This window comes from Xyrauchen texanus, chromosome 42, assembly GCF_025860055.1.
Source record: "Xyrauchen texanus isolate HMW12.3.18 chromosome 42, RBS_HiC_50CHRs, whole genome shotgun sequence".
Classification (NCBI taxonomy): Eukaryota; Metazoa; Chordata; class Actinopteri; order Cypriniformes; family Catostomidae; genus Xyrauchen; species Xyrauchen texanus.
The window spans coordinates 22,405,687-22,428,479 of record NC_068317.1 but is presented as its reverse complement, the minus strand read 5'-3'; the positions used below and the strand labels follow the sequence as shown (position 1 = coordinate 22,428,479).

General features: G+C 39.8%; 1 pseudogene; it reads right to left on the bottom strand.

Moving 5' to 3' along the window:
* Positions 1 to 22,793, bottom strand: part of LOC127635019 (DNA polymerase alpha catalytic subunit-like) — a 63,963-nt pseudogene that overhangs the window by 1,991 nt on the left and 39,179 nt on the right.

Genomic DNA, 22,793 nt, shown 5'->3' with positions numbered 1-22,793 from the left:
TATAATTGTAAATTGTTACAATAATAATTGTATTTAGAACCCCTGTGAGCAAGTTGAAGGCGACTGTGGCAAGGAACACAAAGCTCCATAAGATGTTGGCTAATGGAGAAAAATAACCTTGGGAAAAACCAGGCTCACTGTGGGGGCCAGTTCCCCTCTGGCTAACTAACATTGATATAATGCCCAATATTAGTTATTTGTGTGCCATGTAGGTCATGGTTTAAGATTATTAAACTAAGTAAGCGTTAAGGTCCAGTGTTTAAAAAATTGTCTTTTATGAACTGTAAGATTAATGACTAATGTCTTTGAAATCCATCCTGGATGAACTGCAGAAGTTCACATTGATGCATTGTCCTTTGTTGGTTGGCTGATGAAGGCTTTTGTTGGCAGTTAAATGATAGTCTATGTATTCCATTTCAAGAGTGTAGTCCATAAATAGACAAAGGTGATGCATCGCAGTTCAACTGGCAGGTCATTTCGGTGAGGTTCGGTGGGGTCCATCCTAAGTCCAAGGTTCACGCAGTGGCATATTATTTATCCGATGTCTTACAGTTGGAGATGGCATCAGTTCATCCTCTGAAGTACATAATAAAAGACTGAAGTGATGTCTGGCTAGCACTGGCTGCATTTAGTCGTCATCACTCAGAGACACATAGCAGTGGAGTCCGACACCAAGCAAGAATGGAGCTGGAACTATTAACAAGTCAGAATTTTGTTATCGTAATGAACGTGATGGAATATAGCATGTCAAAAGGTCACTTAAAGGTGCAATGATTCCTGAGAAACACTGTTGATATTTGAACTCAACTGTCAAAACAAACATACCCCTCCCTTTCAGTACTTCTTTTAGGAACTCCGCCCCCCAGATTCATGCACACAAGACAGTTTTACACACACCAGCTCCAGACACTCACAACTCTCCTGCTACTAAATCTAACAAATCGCAACAGCAGCATATATGGGTTCTGTGAAACATTACATAATTTATGTCACCCACCTATCAAGAAGAAAAAGAGCAACTTCTGCATCTGTCTTCAAGCCTTTTACCTCTCGGAGGTCTCTTCACTGCTGAAAAGCCACGGCGATGTTGACGCATATCCTAGCGCTCGACTTATCATAATACTTCTTTTTTTAGTTTATATTCGTCCAACCTTTTTCTCTTGGTCTGTTTCTCAGCCATTTGTCCTCAGAGTTTAGTAAATTCACATCAGCCAGATTTGCTTTCGCTCTTCAAATGAATTTCCCTCTCGCTCTGCCCCAACCCCCCCATCCTATGCACACACAAGAACCACCACTGTTGCTGATTGGCTGGAGTAGTGTTATGTGGATCGGTCTGATCCACCTTGTTTTTGTACCATTTTCAGAGCCAGAGCTGTGAACAAATATTAGATTATTTTTCACCCCACCCACAGAATGGACAGCTAGCAGACTTTGAGGAGATATTTGCAGAATTTGATAAAAAGTGTATTGGATTAGAATTACTGAGTGCACCTTTAAGTACTGTGGAGCTAGACCATCCAAAGCTTTGTATGTAGTTAACAGAATTTGAAAATGAATACGAAATTTAACAGATATCCAATGTAACAACAATGAAAAGTCATTACTATTGTGCTGTGATGGAATATTTGGTTCAGTCCATGCTTTATTCCCAACCAATTTTATCAAACCAGAGTTGATAAAATATGCTGACCTAACAGCTTTTAGTGCTTGTCTGTGGCTATAGACACTATCCTTCCATGCACTGCGAAATACCTCTAATTTTGTATTCTTCCACTTGCGCTCCATTTTCCGAGCTTCTCTCGAGCATGAGTGTGATCATTGTACCATGGCACAATATCAAGAATGCTAGAGAAAACCCAGGTGATCTATAAACTGTAGCAAAGGGCAAAAAGATGACAGATTTTTTCATTTATATCTTACGGTGTTAAATTAAGCATTATTAGTTCAAAACAAATTAGTTCAAACATTGCCCATCCAAACTATGATCTGTAATAATTACATTTACAATTAGTGTTTTGGTACAAAGAGATCTAATGTTTAGTATCCCTACCTTTATATGATGTTTATCTTAATTTTTTTAGTTTTCTTGAAGTTTGACATTAATCTAATTTTTTCTTTTTTTCTTTTGTAACGTCTCAAGGCATGAATGAACCGGATGTCCGGATGAACCAGTTTGTCTGCTTCCTGACCTGGGCCCCCATTAGTGAAATACTATCACTATTAAGACTATAAGCCAAATTACTAGAGGAGAGCTGTACTTTCCCTGGAGGGATGGAGTCTGTCTCTATTTAGCAGGTCAGGTCTATCCCAAAAAAACTTCCTATGATCTATAAATCCTATGCTATTCTCAGACACCACTCAGACATCCAGCTGTTCAGTGACACTGATCTACTATAACCCTCATCACCACGATGAGCAGGGAGGGGGCCAGAGCATATTACATAGTTCACACACCTCTTTAACATTATCTTTAGTGATCTCAGATGGGCGAAGCCGGATATCGTTAATGCCGACATGAAAAACTAACCCTAACCCTATCATTAGCCAGCACTTGTAAATTTCACCTGATATCAGATGCTTGAGCCCCAGAAATGCATTTAACAATGGTGACTGGAGTCTCTATTTCCACGTTCCTTACAATAGTATCACCTATTATTAAGGCTCTGTCAACATGATTCTCAGTGGGTGCATCACTGAGTGGGGAAAATCGATTGGAAACCCTAACAGGACCGGAAGAGTGATGTATCTTAATTGAGCGAGTATGCCGCAGAGACGTCACCCAAACACCCTGCTGCAGGGGCTCTACAGCCGGAACCAAAGTGTGTGTGTTGCTTGCTGTACTACCCACATCCGAAACAGTATCTACAAGATTCTCTTTCTCACTGACCTCCACTAGTGTTCGGATGAGTGTCTCTAACGCATTAATCTTCTCCATCAGCCAGACTAATTCCTTACATTTATAATATGTGAATCCCTCACTGTTGACTGAAGAAGCTGTAGTACACATGTGGTATGCAATGCAGGAAAAACTAACATGAGCAGATGCCATGACTTACCGCAATTGATTGTTGTTGTTATGGTTATTGAGTGGCGAGCGGTTTGAGATCAATGTGGTTCCTGATCAGCAGATGTTTGAGATTGATGCAATAATCTGTGTAATCACAGTGTAGAAATAAATGCACGCAGTCGAGATGTGAGGTCTAGACAAGCAGGAAAAGAAAAAAAGAAAAAGAGAAATTGGGTGCATATGATAAAATGATGAACGTATCAGAATAATTATAAGCAATGCTAAGCAGGCTAGCAAGCTACAAACAATCGTGCAGTGTGCCGGCAGCAACCAGAGCAGGAAATCAACTGGAAATCTCCAATAATGAGATTGGTGCGACTCAATCAAGGAAACTGGAGAATCACCTGTGCTAATTACAGCTGTGTAGACAGGTAGTGTTTGTCATATATTCTCCATTGTCACAGACAGAGACAAACGCATACAAGCTCAGTCAGAGCACAAGTTTGGAGTCACATAACCTCTGAAACTGTCTGATTGGCCAAAATCAGCCAGTGTACACCCCACCTTCTCTCGTGACAAAAGCAAGAAACGGTGTTTGGTTTGTAAATTCAGCTGTAATTACCGTTACCCATGTGTCTAACTGCCAAAGGCACGCAGGTCGAGTGAGAAAATAAAAGAGAATGGGGAGGGAGAGAGAGAGACGTTCAGCTCTGAAATTACCTCTTTCATAATAGTTTGTTTTGATAAGGCACCGTGTGTGGATCTGATGAACAACTGTTGCTGTCAATTTGATAAGCCATTATACTTTTATGTTAATTGCTGTTATTGGGTCACAGTCTCTCATGTCACCATAGAATCAGAGCGATGTGGGTGCCAGAAGAGTTTAGCATGGGATCTCTCCTCAGCAGACCGGCTTTTAATTGCCCTCTACAGCTTCCGATGAGCCCAGCAGCTGTTGACCCATAATGCACCGGCTAGTCAACAGCCATGCCTGTCGATTCAGCAATGCAGCCATAATGGAACTTCTATAATCAGCGCCAAATGCAGGGCCAGACTGTCACGTGCACGTAAACATGCTCTCCACTGAATCCACGCGTGCATGCAAACCGCATTCTGCCCAAAAATACTGAGAATCGTAGACTTAAAAGGAGACTAAACCACAATAAGTGAATGGACAAGCTTCACTGATGTGCTGACAGGTGTCAAAGAGGGAGTGACGAAGGCATCGTCAAATGTTATTAAATTTAACCCCCCACCCCACAAACATAAGCCCCTCCCTTATCCAGCTTTGCTCGGCTCAATGCTTTGTTCCTGTACTGACACCATTTCAATTTTCTTCACAAATCTGCAGCATTTTTAGCCTGAGTGACTGGGGAGCAAACCAGCTGTGAAATTGCCTCTCTCCTGAGACCCCCACCTCATCCCCCTTCACCCTACAAGCACGTATCCCTTTGTAGCCCCCAGAGAGAGACATGTCAGCCAGGGAACACTTCCTACAGCAGTACCACTAAACCTTTGGTACAGCCCAAAAGTAACCTGTCGGAAGAGCTGTGGATGGGGAAATTAAAGAGAAAAGTGTCAATGCATACCATTGTAAGGCCATGCATCATGACCAAGGGGGTGGAAAAAGTACACATTCATAGACCCTACATAAAGTTGAGATAAAATCTTAAATACACACATAACAAGTAAATCCATGGTTTATATTAGAGGCCGTATAATCTGTAAATAGATTAATCAAATTTATGATGTGGATAATCTAAAGATACAGGGCTGAAATTATTTCTCCATATGTCCATGGTGCTTATATTTAAAGGATGTATAATACCCCTTTTGAGTCTGGGTAGCAAAGAAAATGGTTACTCTTTCAATTCATGCAGATCTGTGCAGCTGCAAAAGGAGAGGATGGGGAAAAAAAAATAAAAATCTCCAAGCAGTTTTAACGAGGCTTAACAAAGAAAACAAACAAAAAAAAGAATAGTCCAATCGGAGTTAATTTTAACGGGCTGCGTTGAAAAAGGAAGGCGATCGGCATCACAAGGTTTCATAACGAGTCAATATATGTAAATCTTTACAAGGCAAACACAGTTGGAAACAAAGACATTTAACTGAAGCGCCAGTTGATGTCTCCACTTTTTGTGCACATAATTTCTCCCCATTGAAAGGTATAATTGCCTGCTATTTGAAGATATTCATGCTCAATTTTTGAAATTAATTTCAATTGGGGGGAAATGTAGAAATGTCAGCTCCCGTGAAAGGGATTTGATTTCAATTATCCTTGCTCAAAGGACTGTGATTTCCAAATACACTTAAGCAAAATTATGACAAGAATTTTTGTTCCCAGAAATTCAGTGTTTAAAGAGCGATTAGACGATAAATGGACTGGCTTTGAATTGAAGTGAATGCGCCGGTTACCATTTGAAAGGCACTCAATTATCCCTGATTGCTCCTGTTATAATGTCTCAAATAGAGATACCTGCTATTGCTGTAATTTGTGTGAAAATTAACATGCTGCAGTTTCCACTAGAGGGGAAAAAAGGAAGCCCTAATGGGTGCCTGAATGTACATCAATAAAATGGAGAGGGAGAGAGAGAGAAAGACGGCGGGTGAGGGGCTGGTGGTTGGAGAGATCTATGAGGGAGGGAAAGCAGCTGAAAACGAAAAACAGGTTGTGGGGGAGAGCCAGTGTTAAACGAGAGAGAGAGAGAGAAAGAGAGAAAAATTTTAATTTACTGAAAATATTACAAATTGCACCTGTGTACAACTCCTTCAAATTACCGTCCAATCAGCCAAGGGTGCCTATTATGCTTCCATTTAATCTGGATACAATGGTAGTCAATGTCTCTGTGTCCGTGGAGACACATTGCTGTCAGCAGAGCTTTAAAGCCCAGAATGACAGAGGGACGGTAGAGGGGTGAGGAAGTTAATGTTTTATTCAGCCAGCAGTTTAAACTGCCATCTCACCAGGCAGAGCAGAGGACAGCTAAGTGGCTATGGTGACAAGAGAAATTGTCCTTTTGGGTTTCAAACTGTCGCCACAGAACTAGACGCAGAAATAAAGCAGATGGAATAGAGGAGGAGAAATAAAGAATAAGGGAGGAAGAAAAAATTGGGGTGTATGTCTCGGTCCCTAACAAGGACAAGGGACAGAGGGGACACTTATTTTGGAAGGGACATCTTTAGCTCCATCTAGGTACAGGGCAAAAACAAGAGAGTGATTGATATCTCTTCACAGAAAGCTGCCACTTTATAGTAAAAAAGGACTTAAATATTGATCTCTTTCAACACCCACATCCATCGCTTATGAAAATATGGATTTAACCACTGGAGTCTTATGAGCCGCTTTTCCACTGTCGTGCTAAATGAAGGCGTGCTAGTGCGTGCCAAGGCCAGTTGTGTCCCCATTGTCAGTTCCGGGCTTAATCATGCCTCCTCAGGGCTTATTCGGGGCCAACGGCCGCCAATTACACTTGGGCCAAAGAAGGCCAACTGGGGATTGAGGCGTGGTCAATGTCAAAGGTGGAGTTTAGTGAGACACTTGTGCTGCATTTCATTCTATCTGGATGTGGGATGTTCCTACTTGAATTCTTCGAAGTCCAACCATAAAGGTATTCGATTGCCAGATGCTTGGAAAATTACATTTAAACAACCAAAACGCAACGCTCCCATTAGCATAACAGAGATTTGACGGTTTCCTAGCAACCCAACTGATAAACAGTTTCTGCAAACGTTTGTTAAACAAGTTAACATCTTGTAATGTAGGAACTTTGACTCATTGATCGAGATAATTTAATAAAAGTGAATGTTTATCACTAACTTTGTACATCTCTGGGTGCAGAGATATTTGTGTCGTCACGCACCTGCATCTCCGCTAAAAAAATTGCAGACACTACAAATCCGTTAAGATGCACAATGGACAGGGGCCTGGGTAGCTCAGTGAGTAAAGATGCTGACTACCACACCTGGAGTCGCGAGTTGGAATCTAAGGTGTGCTGAGTGACTCCAGCTAGGTCTCCTAAGCAACCAAATTGGCCCAGTTGCTAGGAAGGATAGAGTCACATGGGGCAAACCTCCTTGTGGTCGCTATAATGTGGTTCTCGCTCTTGGTGGGGCAAGTGGTGAGTTGTGCATGGATGCCACGGAGAATAGTGTGAAGCCTCCATCCACATGTGCTATGTTTCTGTGGTAACACGCTCAACAATCACGTGATGAGCTGCAGATTGACGTCTCGGATGTGGAGGCAACTGAGATTCGTCCTCCGCCACACGGATTGAGGCGAGTCACTACGCCTCCACGAGCACTTAAATCGCATTGGGAATTCCAAATTGGGGAGAAGAGAGGAGAAAATCAAAAAAAGATGCACAGTGGACAAAGCGGTGCCCAAAGGAAGAACTTTCCATGGTACGAGATCATGGACGTGTGCTGGGACATTGTCCTGCTGATAGTGGAAAACCACTTGGGACACCACTGCAGTTTAAATCAGTGAGTTGTCAACATTAAATGATCTTGCTAGCTAGCTAACGTTTCCATAAGATATAAACTTGATATTCTAGATAACATTCGAGTTAGCTTTAGCTTATGAAATTGGCAGGGTGTATGACGTTTGCACCAGGGTGGGGTATTTTAGGTCAACGTTACGGAGCTTTTGGCCTCATAGTGGGAATGCAGAGCGATTTTGGCCTCACGTTTCGTGGTCCGAGGCTATTGACCCTGGCTGACCAGTTTATGGCCCTGGCTCGCACTGGCCCAATAGAGGAAAAGTGGCTATGGATTACGTTTATGTGATTTTTGAAGGCTAAAAGTTCTGGCCACCACTTAGCATTATATGGACCTACAGAGCTGAGATATTCTTCTAAAAATCTTACTTTGTGTTCTGCAGAAGAAAGTAATGCACATCTGGGATGGCATTAGGGCATAAGAAATTAGAATTTTTGTTTTTTGAGTGAACTATTCCTTTAAACCCAAACGGCCAGCACAAGTGTTTCACAAACAGCACACATGAAGTCAACAAAAAAATCGAAATTGACCCCATATACTTTCGTATTAAATGTAACTATTCTCACTGTGCACAGTTCTTTGCCAATTATTACCAAAAAAGTATGTCTTGTAAACTTTAGCTAAAAGGAAAATTATGAATTGAAAAATAAAATGAAAAATAAAAATTTACTCTGCCTCTGAAAAGACTTCCTTTTCCTCCAAGGTCATCTAGGCCAAGCAGGCTATTGAATAGTGTTAACCGATGTTAAAATGGCTAGTTTTGCATCATACTGTGCAAAAGTGTGCTTTTTTCCCCCCCAAGTTTTCACAAGATGAAGTGAGAGTGGGAGGAGAAGGACACAATTTAAAACCACAAACACATTCACACACACACCCTCCAGCGGTGGGCCTGTTCTGTCCAAGGCCGAGTCATACTAAAGGCTGGTTCCTCTTATCACAGCCACTTGTTAAAGCAGAAATTAAACCAACATCATGTCGGCTAGGTTATACAGGTCCAGTGATATATAGTGAGGTAGAAATATGGTCAGGGGATAAATCAAGGGGAGAAGGAATAAGATAGAAGCGGAAGTGGGAAGACAAGGCCTGGTCTGTAACAGAAAAAAACTTTCACAGGCTCCACAGCACCACCACCTGGACAAACTAATGAGTGTTTATGTAAAGATTGGAGCAGTGTTCCTCAAGCCTGGTAGTGGAGGACCCCAGCACTGCACACATGGATATTTCCTTCATCTCATACCCTAATAATGAGCTAATCAGAAGAATATGGCGTGTTAAATAAGGGAGACATCTAAAATGTGTAATGCTGGGGTCCTGCAGTATTGAGAACCAACTGTATAGGCTGTGCAGTACCTCAGGCCTCAGTGTGGATCTAAGACAGGCTGAACAGTTTGGTCCGGATCTTAAGAACGCAATCGGCAGTTGACGAGTTTGGTTCTGACAAGCCTGGTCCTCACAAAGCAGCCAACCCTGTGTACAGAGAGATTAAAAGATAAAGATTAAAAAGCAACCCAAAGACTGTATAATTCATAGAAGTGATGGTCAAATGATCCTCCCTCAAAGCAGTGATGGCTGTGGCCCCCAGGAGATGTGCGGCTGGTGCTCTTGCCTGTGGTGGGGCTGTGTGAGGCCTCAGCAATGGAGCAGATGCAGCTGCCCCCTGCCGCCACTGCCTTTCCTGCCCCTGTTATTACAGCGGGGGCCAGGGGGTAATGCCCTGCTAATGACCGAGCACTAAATAAACCCCTAGTAGCAGAAGAGCACCTGTCCCTGAATCATTACCGCCACCTACCCTGTTATACACTAACATATAGATACTGAAACAAGAGAGAAAGAGAGACACAGATACAGAGATGGGGAAATAGGGACTGGTTAAAGAGAGGTAGGAAAAACAATGGAAATTTGTCACAAGTGCGGTTTATTGTAGTTACCATATACAGATTGGATCAAAGTAACATTGTTACTTTTGCATCAATTAGATTAGAAATTAACACCTTATTAACACCTTATATACTGTCAATCCTTATAAAGTCTTAAGTATTTAAAGAAGCTGCCAACATCTTAACATAATTAAGACATTCTTCTGTCCTTTTTGCAAACGTTATTTATTGGCAAAGGATGGAGAAAACAGGAAATAAAAGGATGTGGTTGGGGATATGAAAGCAAGCTGGATTCACAATTTCTGCAGCCCGTATGAGCGCCATGTCAACATGTCAAAAGACACGCACTTGTTGTGTATTAGAACTAGGCCAGATCTCTTACGTAAACAACATTTAAAAGACAACAACATGAAGTAAAAAATAAACCCAATTTTTCTCTTTCACCTCTGCCACACAGGATATTGGATAATGTTAACCAAAAGTGGCATTATAGGTGAGTAACCAAACCGGAGTGATTAGTTTTACCAAATAAAAAAATTATCGTTAACATAAATTACATGTTTCACTCTGAAATACATCACATTATGGAGGTAAAATAGGCTGTGAATTTTTTACATTTTGATAACTGGAAATAAAAAATAAAAAAACAGGATAAAACCAAAAAGGTTTATTTAAAAGGATAATTGAAAAGGATTATTTCCTGAGGTACAAGCATCTCTGGATGGTCTTTTTTCAGCTTATCGCCCCATTCAACCCAGAGATGTGTCTTATGGTCTCACCTGTGCTGTTAAATGCATTTTGCCTAAATGGGTATTGTTAAGACCTCACTGAATTATTAGAATACATTTTTAATTTTTTTAATTTCCAAGTAATCTCATCTGGGTGGCGTTTTGTGTGGAGGGGCCGATATTAGTAGGGTAATTATCAGTAAGCCCCAGGGCTGAGGAAAACCCAGAGTGTGTAATTGAATCCAAACATATGTGAGCTGTTTGGCTTTCGATTTGAAGGAAGCGCCGGTGTAATCACCCCTCTGTTTGTCTTAACGGAACTTGTGTTTCTAGAGGCCCAAGACTAAACCAACAGTACTGTTCCCATGGACTTAGTAGAAGACAGAACGCAAACAGGCCAACTCAGAAATGCGCAGCTACAGTGGAGACAGGTGTTTTACACTTTTACAATGGTCTGATTTGATGGGAAATGGTTGGATGGACAACTATCAAAACTCTCAGTTGTTCATACCAAAAAGGACAGATTACAAAAAATAAAAGATTACCAATACATTCAAATTAGTGCCCATGTGTCACATTTAATGCAAGGCATATCAATTAACGTAGAAATAGGTCAAGCACAAACATGCAATAGTTAATCCTTGGCCAACACATTATCAGCAAGTAAATTCAACATACATATTTTATATGCGTTCTTGCATTACTGCTACTGGCAGCACAAACTGTTGTTCTCTCCTGACAGAAGTTGACCTGACAGAAAACTGACCGCAGAAGGCAGTCTACACTAAAGCCTGTAATAGCCCCCCTTGTGGTAATGCTGAAAATGCAACGAATTCCATTGCGTTGAGTTGCATTCTGACATATTTGGATTGCAATGACTCATGAAATCGAGCTTGTTTAGATAGAAGCGTTTGCCTTCGCATACATGCAGTGTGTAAATTTTAGGCTTCAACCTCAAATCTTCACAATTTCACTTATTAGAGGACACATTCCTCTTCTAAACACTAGAATCTAACCTTGACATTGCAAACCACATGTACAGACAAAATTATTTAAACACGGTGACAAACATACAAACTGATATTGCTTATTTTATATGCAGTCTCCTTTTGCATCCTCATTGTAACCAAGGAGGAAGGAGGATTGGGGGAAAAAGATAAAAACAGAGCAAGAGAGAGAAAAAAACATCTAATTGAAACACTAAAAGCTTGCTCTGTGAGAGAGGCAAGATAAAGCTTCATAATTGCATAATTATACCAGTCGATACCTGACACTGTGAATACAGCCACTTCTGCAGCCGTCAAATGAGTTCCACATAATTTAACCAAACACTGGGCAAAGACTGGGGCCCACAGATCAGTGCAAGCTACCGGAAAAATGCTCTTGCTCTCCTCCTTTCTCCCTCGCTTTCTACATTTCACAATTTCACTGTCACATCTATACCTGCATTTTTTCCCCTACTGCAGCAGTGTCTCGGTTTTATCTAGTATATTTAAAATTACCTCTGACTTCAATTAAAACTTAGCACTTTGACATCTTATTTAACCTTTTTGAAAGTGAAAAATATGGCACAACTGATGCAGTAAGTCACAACTACATTTTCATATGTGTATAGATGTGTTGTGGGTGGTAGCCAGGGTGTTGCTATGCAGCTGCTACGATGTTCTGAGTGGCTGTCAGCATGTTGCCATGTGGTTGCTATGAGTGGTTGCTTAGTGGCCCAAGTCAAAAGAGCCCAGGCTAAATTCTCTATGACATTATGGTCCCTAGATATTTCTTAGCCCATTTTAATCGCCCACCAAGCAAAAACCGTAAACCAGCCTGTCTAGAAAAGTAACAGCAAACCTCTCCTCAACAAACCTAAAAATTTTGAGGTATCAGACTTTGCACAAATGGTGTGGGATGAGTTATGCATTTAATACTTAAGGCTGGAACACATTACGCATACCCAGATGCAAGTGCATGGCCAACATGCTTAAAGGAATATTCCAGGTTCAATACAAGTTATGATCAATCGACAGCATTTGTGGCATAATTTTGATTACCAAAAAAGTTATTTAGACTCAAAACTTTTTCATAAAAAAAAAAAAGGGAAAAAAAGAAGCAGCAAAAATCGATGTTACAAGGAGTGAGGCACTTACAATTTTTGGAGGTTTTAAAAAAAGCAGAAATGTGACGCTTATAATTTTATAAAGACACTTTAATACATTTTTCTGTTAAATCTCATGTATTATTTAAGCTGTAAAAGTTGTTTAAATGTGTTTTTTTTTTTTGTTGTCATATTAAGGTTTGTAGACATTACATCGTCATGGCAACAAACTTGTAAAATTGGCGAAAACGTTTCTCAGAAATGTTAGTATGAGATTCCATCACACTAAAATCATGTTTACATGCATATTGTTTGTTTTGTGGCTTTACTTTTGAAAAAAGTGTGTATAAAAAATTGTCCCCTATTCACTTCCGTTGTAAGTGCCTCAGGACAAGTCAAAGTTAATTTTGTGGTAATCAATATTATGCCATAAATGCTGTCAACTGAGCTTAACTTAACGAGCTGCAAGGTCTCGTGGCCCATTACATTTGAAAAAAATTTAAATAAATACAAAATTTAAAGTAAAAAATCTAAAATAAATTATTAATAATAAATGTTGTATATGCTTAAATATGTGGGCCCCCTAGCTTATACAAGTCCCTCTCAAAAGGTCCCTGTGACTATTTTCAAATAATTTCCAAAATAGCTACCTTCATATTTTGATGCACTCATCTTTTTTTATGTGACATCTTTGCTGATTTTGATAAAAGTAAATTAACAATAATTATATTTTTACTAATATTTCAAAATTAGTATTTTTTGAATTCAAGCAACATGTGCTTAATTTCATTTTTTAGAAAAATAGGTTTAAAAAATATATAATTTTCTGACTATTATTTCATATGTTAGGCTTTATATGGTTAAGCTTTATTCTTTGTATAAAAGGGCTGACGAACAAAAATGTTTACAGTACTACTCATTACTATAACTACATGTTTGCCCTACATTACAAAAAATAACTTGGCTCAGGTATATTTTACTTTGTGTGGTTCTAAAGCATTGATTAAACTAGATACATAAAGTTTGAGACACGCTATAATGTTGGTCTGACAAAACCTTGCCTGAAAGTTAAAAATATTTTAAAATGCTATTTTAGAATATTTTTAAAGGTTTAACAGTAAGAAAGAACATCTTAAAGCAGATTAAAGGGCTTGTAAGTTTTGACAGCTAAACTTTGAAATTACGAACATTCCAAAACAGACTCGTAGCTCATTTAAACATTATATCAATGTAATGTAGTCTAGGGGATTTTTGGACACTTTAAAAAAGGCATAAATGCCTTAGCAGGGCTTTCTGATGGAATAATAATGGTAGCCAAGCTGTAGGATCATTCCAAACAGAAATTCCCAAAAAATTTCCCAAATTTTGAACACCACAACTTTCAGCCCTTTAAAGCTCTAACAATGGAGGGTAACGTCTTTGAAGGAAAGAGAGTGTAGGGATGATCACTTCTGAATGGAATGCATCCAATCATTCAGATGAGTAGGAAAATATATAGCAGAGCGAGCCAGAACTGCCTGAACTCTTTGCCGAATTTCACCCTTGCATAGATACTGTAGAAGCCTAATGTATTTGTTAAATAAATTAAAGGTTTGATGAAGTTAAACTGTTTCCTAGTTTACTATGGCCCCTTTATATATATATATATATATATTTATATGCATTATGTATGCAAAATGTGTAATATTTACATTGAGTTTACAATATGTATAACAAGCGTTAAATTGGTACGGTCTCATTGAGAACAGCGGCTGTTCAGCGAACGTGTTTTGGCTGAGCGGTTTAAATACCACACCCGTGCTGTGTGTTTTATTTAATCTGACTGTAAATACCAGAACAGGTATTAAAAGAGACTTCGATTGCATAGATCTCAACTTTAAAAGACAATTGGACTGGGAGAGCCCTAAAAGAAAATTGGCCCTGGGGCCCTTGCTAGTCATAATCCACCCCTGCTCTCACAGGCTTTGTTCCTTGGTAATCAACAGCTGTACATTCACTCTGTACAATCGACTGTGGCTCCGGAGCCCGAGAGAGTCTGAATGGCCGCAAATGCGTCCACTTTGTACATCTCTGCTTTAAATCAAGCCTTTTCTATACAGCAATCTGATCTTTTGTTCAAAACAGGATTATCACCTTTTTATTTATTTATTTCTGTCCTAACACCCCCCAGTACAGCCCCAAGCCAGTTACCAAGGGTGAACAACATGACGAACATAATTACGATAATTTGTTAAACGCCATGGCAACCCACATTAATGTAAATACGGGGGGTGCCACACTCTCATTTTGCTGAAGACACCAGGAGTCAGAAAGCATGACAAGTAAGAAAGAAGAGTGGGGAAAGGGAGGGAGAGAAGAGGAAAGCATATTTGCTTTGTCTCTATAGGGTGGTTTTATTGGTAATGGTGGTGGGTTGAGGGTGGAGATGGCAGTGATTTCTTTCATGATTAATGCCTCACTGGTGTTCCGTAGGAAACTCATCAAACACCGCTGACTTCCAATCTGTAACCATGTAAGCCGTGAGTCCTCCCTCATGCAGGCAGGCTTTCTCTCTCTATCTCTGCGAACAAACAACTCTATTTGAGCTCTCCCCTCAGCTGAAAGGAATCCTTAATTACACAATATCAGCCTCTTCATTGCTCCTAGTGTGGGAGGGGACGGCTGAGCTGTGTCCACTGAAGCCAGGCCTGGGCGGGGGGCATTCACTACCAGCAGCTGTTTCACACATACTGACAAAAGAGCCTACAGGCACCGTCCCAACAAGGGAGGTGGCTACATTCAGGCCACTAATTGATTTCTGCACAGCACTGTGGGAGAATATACCCCACAACTTTCTTTGCACTGCAAATAAGATATGTGCATCTCAGAACAGTCTAAATAGCAAGGATGGGCCATGATTGTCACCTAAATTTCCAACAATCGACTAGTCCATTTGTGAGACTGACTAATCGATATAGATTTTTATAAAAAAAATGTGTGGTTGTGCTTTAACCCTATAACTCTGTGTTTATCAAATATGATACACAGAATTTGACAGCTCCTTTTTCACTCTGTTCAAGCTGAAAAGCCAAAAACCTTATGGAATGTATGTTTCACATGGCCCATCTAGTGGTTATTTTTGGAAAATGGATTTTGTAAAAAGTGGTTTCAATGTTTATATCGATCTATTTAAAATGGTGGCAGACTTGTGCGAAAAGTGAGTCTTTCGATGGGATAAATGACAGCTTATTTGAATCAAGTAAAAGTAATGATTATACTGTTACGGATATTTTAAAATGAGTTTTTGCTGAATATAAGCAAATTGTGCTTTGTTAATTAATTTTTTATATTATTTGATTGAAAAAGCCAGTTGAAATTACATGCATCAAATATGACACAACAGGCTTTTGAGATATATCTCTCAAATCACCATTACATTACATTCATGCCCACCACAAAAAATTCACAGAGCTTATAAATGTACTTTTTATAAGATATTTTTTACATTTACATTACAATCTATTATGATGTCATCTTACCATATGTTCCTAAGACCCAACATAAAAAAAGTTTTACAATTTCCCTTTTTTTAAATGTCAAAATGGTGTTTGGTGCATAAGATGTCATATGATAAAAAAAAAAGATTATTTAAAAAAATATTTTATTCATATTGTATTTGATGTGCTGAGTTGAGCTGTGACACATTTCAATCCATATTTATAGACCAAGGAGAGGATGTTGTCATGGTCAAACTCTCAAACATTTGTTATCTCTGAAAAGTCCAGGGAGTCCTCTGAAAATACCCCAAGATTTACCACTGTAGCATGAAGAAAAACTTCTACACACAAAAAAAAAGGAGGATAATGACATTGAGTCTAATGTATCAAATATGATATATTTACAGTATCTCACAAAAGTGAGTACACCCCTCACATTTTTCTTAATATTTGATTATATCTTTTCACATGACAACAGTGAAGAAATGACACTTTGCTACAATGTAAAATAGTGAGTGTACAGCTTGTATAACAGTGTAATTTTGCTGTCCCCTCAAAATAACTCAACACACAGCCATTAATGTCTAAACCGCTGGCAACAAAAGTGAGTACACCCCCTAAGTGAAAATGTCCAAATTGGGCCCAAAGTGTCAATATTTTGTGGCCACCATTATTTTCCAGCACTGCTTTAACCCTCTTGGGCATGGAGTTCACCAGAGCTTCACATGTTGCCACTGGAGTCCTCTTCCACTCATCCATGACGACATCACTGAGCTGGTGGATGTTAGAGACCTTGTGCTCCTCCACCTTCCGTTTGAGGATGCTCCACAGATGCTCAATAGGGTTTAGGTCTGGAGACATGCTTGGCCAGTCATCACCTTCACCCTCAGTTTCTAGCAAGGCAGTGGTTGTCTTGGAGGTGTGTTTGGGGTCGTTATCATGCTGGAATACTGCCCTGCAGCCCAGTCTCCAAAGGGAGGGGATCATGCTCTGCTTCAGTATGTCACAGTACATGCTGGCATTCATGGTTCCCACATGAACTGTAGCACTCATGCTGCCCCAGACCATGACACTCCCACCACCATGCTTGACTGTAGGCAAGACACACTTGTCTTTGTACTCCTCACCTGGTTTCCGCCACACACGCTTGACACCATCTGAACCAAATAAGTTTATCTTGGTCTCATCAAACCACAGGACATGGTTCCAGTAATCCATGTCCTTAGTCTGCTTGTCTTCAGCAAACTGTTTGCAGGCTTTCTTGTGCATCATCTTTAGAAGAGGCTTTCTTCTAGGACGACAGCCATGCAAACCAATTTGATGCAGTGTGCGGCGTATGGTCTGAGCACTGACAGGCTGACCCCCCACCCCTTCAACTTCTGCAGCAATGCTGGCAGCACTCATACGTCTATTTCCCAAAGACAACCTCTGGATATGACGCTGAGCATGTGCACTCAACTTCTTTGGTCGACCATGTCAAGGCCTGTTCTGAGTGGAACCTGTCCTGTTAAACCGCGGTATGGTTTTGGCCACCGTGCTGCAGCTCAGTGTCAGGGTCTTGGCAATCTTCTTATAGCCTGGGCCATCTTTATGTAGAGCAACAATTCTTTTTGTCAGATCCTCAGAGAGTTCTTTGCCATGAGGTGCCATGTTGAACTTCCAGTGACCAGTATGAGGGCGTGTGAGAGCGATGACACTAAATTTAACACACCTGCTCCCCATTCACACCTGAGACCTTGTAACACTAACGAGTCACATGACACCGGGGAGGGAAAATGGCTAATTGGTCATATATATATTAGCATGCTGACATGCATCTGTTTTGCATGATAAAAGGCCATGCACATGCACACAGTCTTTAGCAAGTGTCTCATCTTGCACCGTTTTTGTTTTTCCTATCTTGAACATAGCGTTCTTAAGGGCCACAGTATACTTCAGTTTATGGTGTGCTGATAAGTTTTGCGAGTGGTGCAAATATTATCATCAGCACAATCCGCGTATAGCCCAGTACTCTAGACACATGGACATTCTAGATCTTTGGTACACGCACCTGTTTTTGACTCCGCTAAAATGAGTATCTCAGAGCAGTCACAGTGCGCAAGCGTTGAATGCATCAAGAGTATATTTTGAAAGGCTGAGCACTTGAACATGCAGGAGACAGAACTGCATGCTCGTGGAAAAACACAGTATATCCTAGCCTTAGGAAGGCATGTTAAGTTCAAAATAGTGCAACTTTTAAGCATCTTGAGACAAGAATGTGTCTTATGAAAATGCCACCTAAGAAACTCAGCTGACTGAGGTCAGGTGAACCCGAAATGGCAATCAGTGAAAATCTGGAATGCTTACCATCTCAAGAAACTATGCTATTGTGCAATTTAGCAAGGATGTGCAATACAAAATTTTTCAAAATAGAATATTTGGTGGGTTGCCTGAACAACTAGTCAATTTTGAAAATATGTAGCATTGCACAAACCTTCTAATTACAATGATATATTTTCATAAGATGCTGAGTATATTCCAGAATACTCCCAGCATTCCAGAACATCCCAACAGTTTAGTGTTCCCTAACTGGAGAGTTCCAGTACCTGGCACTGATTGGACCTGATCTACTCTACAATTACACCCATCAATCAAAACACTCAGCTGGCAAATAAGATACACAGACATATCAGAGCTCTTAATGCAGGCCCAATATCAACACACTTGTAACATCGCCAGGGCCTGTATTTCTGCATTGGCGTGAAAAAATTGTGAAAGTGAACAAAATAAAACCCATTTGTGACACAGCAGGAGGGGGGCGGTAGCCGTTTAGAGAAACGCTCAAAGGTGAAAGGCCGCATCTGAAATTCAAATAAAGATATGAAATAAACAAACAGTTTGAAGATAAGCTCAAATTATAACACGTTAGGTGCCATGTTAGGAGTGGATGGGGAAAGAGGGTGCAGTCTTTCTCTGAAAATTAAAAAAACAAAAACAAAATAAATATAAATATTATATATTTCTAATATTATATATATAATAAATATATATTTTATATAAAAATGATTACTATCAGAACATTTAAATCAGCTATTGAGCTGTACAAATTCGAGAATAAAATCTTGAACAAGAAATACAACCAGAAAAATTATATAGCCTATATCTTTTGTTGTTGCTGTTATTTTACCATATATAACAAGATTGAAGGAGCAGTCACACTAGACTAGGGTAGCACAATAATGGTAAAAATGATAATCACGATTATTATAAAAACATTTTTTTATTACAGGGCAGAACAATATGAACAAAAAATTACTGTTGCCACTGCTTAGATTTCAATTTAAAAAACGAAATTACATTAAACAAAATCAAGATATTAAAACTACTCTTATGTCATGTTTTACTCATGCTTTACTGCCAATATAAGAGTTACTCTGTAGAGTGTTCACATTGGAGTCCTCTTTTAAAATCCATTAAATAATAATAATTATTATTAATTTACCAAGCCTTATATTTTAAAAGAAGACTGTGTTGTTTTTTCTGTGTCACCAGAAGGTGACAACAGTTTTGTGCTCCTCCAAAACATGGAGAAATGCCATGTGCCATGGAGTTCCTTTAGATTTGTTTAGACATTTGTAATGGCCAAATATATTCGATATTATGCAAATGTGGAACTGAAGTAAATCCAGAACATTTTAAATATAACGTTTACAGTGCACGCAACATGCACAAAACGAACCAAACTCAGAGCACAGCTTTTCTGTATATAACACACATAATCAGAGCATAACATGGATTTCATGCGGATAGAGCACAGAACCGCTCTTAAGCAGATGAAACAACAGATCATGTTTGTTCCGAGTATGTTTAATACACTACAGATCAAAGTGGTGCTCATACAAGATATACAATACTAGTAAACATTCACGGCTATGCATTTCAGTGTGTGCTTGAAAGTGAAACAGTGATCGGTCAGTGGCAAACCTCTGCAGAGAGCGTGAAGGGTCAGCTGATGTGAAAATGGACTACGAAAGAGCTTGTGATTTGGTCAGCCATCCGTAGACACAGCCTACAACAAAAAACAATTTGCAACTTTACCTAGCAGATAATTTCTGCTTGCTAGCTCATTAATACCATAGATGGTTATGCTTAATTAACTGTGAGAGACAAAAACAGTGATCATGGTTAAAATACAATTCATTGTGCAGCCCTACACTAGACAGTGCAAACTATTCATATACATATGAATACCAGAGAGCGAAACTCTGCCTACAAATTTGCCTAGTGAAAATACATTTTACCAGAAAGGATCTAAATGTCACAAATTACAAATTACAATCATCAATTACAAAGAGAAGCTGCATGGCTTGCAATTTGGTAGGTTACTGGAATAGTTGGTATATTTTTTATATTTTTTATTTATTATTATTTATTCTAAATAATTAATAAAATAAAAATAAAGAAGCCAAGGAGCATGACATCATATCCTGTTGCCGGGTACAATATAACTTAGCATTATTCACACAGAGCACAATTTTTAAACCTTACTGACCAAATAAGAAAAGTTTTTGGGTCAGTGGGTCTAGATTTACAAACTTTTGGTGCAAATTCTTGTCACAATATTTGCCATTGATTTAGAACACTTCCAGTGTGATGACATCTTAGTCTATGATTCCGTCTAATTATGAAATGACATATCACCACACCAGTACGGGGCGATCTGGTACAAGATGGGCGGTGCACTTCCAGCAGGAGTCGTTTAATACTCACACTGTAGTATTTCCTGATATGGCGGCGAAAGTCCAGTTGCAGTTTGTTGCTTTTTTGGATGGGATGATCCAATGGGCTGCCTCCACAGGGGATGTGGCAACAACTCTTCAGACTGGGCTGCAAGGTGCTTCCCTGAGAACCACAAAAACGCACTTTTAAACACAGCATTTCAACAGCATACAAAACATAGATTTGCATTTATCTTATTGACTGGCAATGCCCAAAGAAGCTTTTAATTGCTATAAGACCTGACCTATTACACATTCAAACATATAAAAAATAAAATGTAGGTACACTCAGGACTAACGCTCTAGGGTGTCCAGATAGGAAAATAAATACCCAGGAGAAATAATGGCACTGCATTAAGCTTTCAGCTGTGTATCCACGTGACAGTGAGTAACAAACGGCATACTGCAGGGGTGATTTGCAGGCTTTGCAAGCTTTTCTATGCCTAATAGGCCACAGAGCCTCCCATTGAGAAACAGTGGAAACGATTGTAGTTAAACAGTGAATGAAACTACTGTAGCCTGATATCCTTTCAAACTAACCTCACACAGGCACTATCAGAGCTGTTTATGGTGCTTATTATGCCTTAAAAATTGTGTGTGTATTGCTAATACATCAACACACACTCAAGCTCACTGACTCACACAAAGACTTGCATCACTTTTAGCTTTACAGCAGAGCAGCGGTGAAGAGCGGTGTTCAATTCACACACCGGTAGTTGATGCCATTAGCGTTTTTATGATCTTTACTTCTCTCACTGAACGGCACTTTGAGGGGGAACTGTGTGTCTATGCAAATATCAGCTCTTAGTGCCTCTAGCATCTCAATCCAGCATGTCTGTTTGCATTCCTGTTGTCCTCCCTCTCTCCGCAGCATGCTCTGATAAGAAAACAATTTGCCGTGTCTGTAAGTCAAGGCTGTTCTTAAAGTCTTCCTTTCATCAACTCCCTCCCCATACCCTGATCTCCGCAATAACGCTGTACTCCTAATAATTAGATACCTTATCAGATGAACATAGGAGTATATGTAAGAGCCAGAAAGCATATGTGAGCAGCCCGTTTAACTCTATCAACATTATGTACACAGGATAACCATGCGGTTGATAGTTTACAATGTAGATATTTGTTATTAGGGACTATAAATGAATATCAAAGTTGTAGTACACGTAAATGCCAACCAGTTTTTCCCGGAATTCCAAGCTTTCCCTGGCCAGGTTAGTGCAAGTTATCTAAACGGCGAGATAAGAGCTGTGGAGGGGTCAAAGTCACTTATTTTGAGTCTTAAATAAGAGAAAGCTGTGCATGAGCATGTGTGTGTGTCTGAGGACTCTTAATTAGAGGCAGATTACACAAGCTCTTCTGGCCCCTGCTGACCTAGGCCTGGAGAATGACGGACATCCTGTGTACCGAGAAGCTCTAGGAATACGCTATGGCAAAAACTCTCTCTCCTCACTTTGCACATCTCTGCCAAGCCTCTATAAATGAAGTGCGTTGCTATGAAATTAATAGGCCGGTAAAAGCCTGGTGCAGAGGAAATAATCATTTGTGGATCACAAATTTATTGTTATTTGTCATTACACTATTTAACAGGATGTTGAGGTAGGACACAATTGAATGGTGAGAAATGCACATATTGGGTTGTCCTGTTCAGCCTTTTGCTAGCTGATTAGATCAGGCCTTTTAATGGAAGTGTATGAGTGAACTCACTGCCCCTTCAAACATGTTGTCATAGAGGTTTTCGGTCCCGCAATCAGGGCAGGAGAAAGTAAACCTCTCACAGTCACGGTAGCGCTCCTCATTGGTGAGCTGGGCCGGTGCTACCAGAAAATTGTCCAATTTGTCCGGACGTTGCTGCTGCTGCTGTTGGGCTCAGAAGTTACTAGGGTCGAGTCCTGGACAAACAGGTAACAAAGGCAAAGAAGCTGAAACCCATGCTGCGTAAACTGAAAGTTTTAATTGACTTAATTAAACAAATCTCAAAGAAGTCCTGTATAATTATACTGGTTCACCTGAACCCAGTTAAAACGCGTTCCTCATGGGGCATTTATGCATGATCTGTTCTTGAATTCAAAAACAATCAGAGAATGAATGGAAAAGAATGTTTCAAGATATGTTTTTAAAAGTTGACTATTTTTACTTGACGTGCTGTCTTAAAAATGCACAGCCCTTGGCAGGACATGACGCAATGCCCAAAGACATACATCTGAATTTGTATGGCTGTGGCTATGGTGCTTTGCAGGGACAAATTTAAAGACCGAAGTGGTTATATTGTGTAAACGGTCTAATACCTAAAGCACAGCACACTGTCAGCTCGTCAGCAAAATACAAATTAGACCAAATTTTGTGCTGTGTAATTAAAAATGTC